Here is a 3,331-nt window from a genome sequence, read left to right as displayed (position 1 = left end):
ACGAGAGAAGTGTACATTGGACAGTAAGATTAGATTTTAAGACAGATGTAGACGTAATGACAGAAAACTCTACACTGTAGGGTAGATGATAAATAAAACATAATGTAGATGAGAGTGAGTGGCGCAAAGTATTGTTGAGGTCCTAGGCCTCGGATGGGGACTAGTAGTAGACCGGGTGTATCTGCCCAAGAGTGATATGTCGATCATTTTATGAGGTACACCATTATGCAGAGCACCAACGATGGCAGTCTACAAACATAAACCATTTCCTATTTTTTCTTCTTTATATATTGATTGTTAACTCCAATAATTTCTGTTTACTGATTAGGTTTTCAGATATATAAAATTTCAACGCTCTACAAACACTAATACTAAATTACTTTAATATCAAGTTCATGTGCAAGATAATCTTGTGAATACACGCTGTGTCCTAGCCACTAGACGACAGGTCACACTTAAGTGACAGAAAATAAATAAATGTCATCCGTGAATCCTCACGCAAGGGCTAGACACAGTCAAATTCGCGGATCGTAGTAGTCGCGAAAGCTGTAGCGATCTGTTATGGAAATGATGCATTTATTTACGGAGTAACGGATGTCACGTATATAGAATGCTATGCCAGAATTCTAGCCAAATTCAGTCAGAGCTACGAGTTGTCCCATAGCACAGAGCATAGTTAGTGTCTACTATTCAGACAATTCTGAAGTATGAGTTAACACAATTTATACTGTCAGAACGATGGATAGTGTCTACGTTGTATTACGATTCCTCTGTCAATCTAATCATGTGGGACAATGCAGTCTGTTACTAGACAGTTTAAGCTTGTTAGTTCATGGCGTCTTGCCCCAACTTTTTGCTTCTGGAAAGCGTAATGAAGTATGACACAGCAATTACACTGAAATTTTTTGCACACAACCACTGTGATCGATACATTATTTCAGTGACTGGCCTTTAAACAATCGCAGGACCATGTTGGATAACGTTTGTTCTCACATACAGCTCTAACACTCCCGACGAACTATAAATATTCCTGAAGTGAAAACAATATGGCGGAAGGTCCGGTGCCGTCTGTGATATGATAAACGTAATCAATCAGGAACGGTGACGCTGATTCATAACACAATCCGCAAACGGTGGCAATAACTTTCCATATATACAAAGCTCTCCATTAAACGAGTATAAGTGCAGATCGGTTTGGCTTTATAAATACGGCCCTTCTAGGTCCAATTTGCTAAATAAACTGTAGTGTCATGTAAACAGATATGGGTGTCCCAGGAGGAATTGTTAACATTCAGTGCTACAACAAGAACTATCATTGGATTCAAAAACGTCTAGTAATAATGCATTCTAAAATGCATACCTTAAATGACATGTGCACTTCTTCATCTTCGACGCTGTGAAACAAAAGTCTTCGTCTAAGTAAGCACTGATTGATGTTAAGCTATGCATTTTAGAGCCCACGTTTACTACGCTTTTTTGCTTGATGTGATCGCTCGTGTCATATCCCGGAATAAGCACAATTCCTCCTGGGACACCCAGCATACGAAGTTCTAACCCGTAGAGTTATAATTAAGTAGTAGGAAATTGCGAACCATTTATCCGAATTTACGAAACGTTGTGGTATCAACAATTCTTTCTACCAAAAAGCCAGTATTTCTGGGGAAGAAATTTCTGCAATACACTTACTTGTCCCTTGGTACTCTGCAAAGGAGGAAAAACAAACTGCCAGACGGAAGTTTTAAGCTAAGATATGAAACGGACCTATATGTCTCAGTTGATAACAGCCTATCACTTAAAAAACGTTAAAATATAATATTTGAGTGAGACGCTATATATTTCCATTTATCTCCACTAACGTATGTGTCTACCACTTCTTAATAAATTTCCCTATAGTGTTTTACAGCAAAGTCACAAAAGTCATGGTATAGCGATATGCACATATACAGATGGTGGTAGTATCGTGTACACAAAGTACAAAAGGACAGTGCATGGAGAGGGTTGCCTTTGTACTCATATGATTCATCTGAAAAGGTGCCCGTCGAGGTTATGGCCGCACAACAAGAATCATTAGTCCCTGACGCGAAATGGTATTTGGAACTAGACGAGTGGAGCTTTAAATTTCGGAAATCGTTAATAAAGTCAATATTCCGAGATACACAGTGTGAAAAGTGTGGCGAGAATACCTAACTTCAGGCATTACCTGTGACCTCAGACAACAAAGTCGCCGACAGCCTTCACTTAACAACCGTGAGCAGCAGAATTTTCTCAGTGTTTTCACTGCTAACAGACAAGCAACAATGCGTGAAATAACTGTGGGACGTAAAACGAATGTATCCGTTAGGACAATGTGGCTAAAATTGACGTTAATGGGCTATGGCAGCAGACGACCAACGTGAGTGCCTTTGCATACAGCACATCACCTGCAGCGCCTTTCTTGGCTTGTGACCATGTGAGCTGAACCGTAGACGACTGAAAACAGTGGCATGACGCATGAGTCTCGGTTTCAGCTGGTAAGAGTTTATGGTAGGGTCCGAGTGTGGTGTACATCTCACGAAGGCATGGAACCACGTTTTGAACAAATCACTCTGCAAAATGGTGGTGGCTGCATTACGATGTGAGCTGAACTTATATGGAATAGACCGAATCCTCTGTCCAACTGAACTGATCATTGACTGCATGGTTATGTCCGACTGTCTGGAGACCATATGCATTCATGAACTACATTTTCCTAAATAACGATGTCACTCGGCCATAATTACTCACGACTGGTTTGAAGAACATTCTGGAAAATTCGATCGAATGATTTGCTCACACAGATCGCCCGACATAGATCCCATGGAACATTTATGTGGCATAATCGAGAAGGCAGTTCGTACCCAACACTCTGCACCGGCAACACTTTAACAATTGTGGACGAATATAGTGGCAGCATGGTTCAATATTTCTGCTGGGGACTTCCAAAGACTTGTTAAGTCCCTGCCACCTCGAGTTGCTGCACTACATAGGGCAAAAGGAGATCAAACACGTAATTGGAAGGTATCCTATGATTTATGTCACCTCTACTACTACTTTTAGCCTCATTCCAGGGGCATGTTCTGTCTATTTCACATTGTTGTCGAAGTGCTGAATCAGTTGTTCTTGGCTTCCCTCTTGCGTAGAGTGATAAAATGTGCTCATAGCTTGTTTGTACTCCCGCCCACCCTTGGTGACATTCAGTTGCGACACCGTTTCGTTGCCAGCACACTCCCCACTTAGCCGCTTCGTTGGTTCTTAACAATTTTATTGCTGCACTTACTGTATATTCTTCTGTGCCACAGTTTTTATTGAGGTT

This window comes from Schistocerca americana, chromosome X (genome assembly GCF_021461395.2).
Source record: "Schistocerca americana isolate TAMUIC-IGC-003095 chromosome X, iqSchAmer2.1, whole genome shotgun sequence".
NCBI lineage: Eukaryota > Metazoa > Arthropoda > Insecta > Orthoptera > Acrididae > Schistocerca > Schistocerca americana.
The sequence above is the reverse complement of the archived record's forward strand: the minus strand, read 5'-3'. Positions refer to the sequence as shown.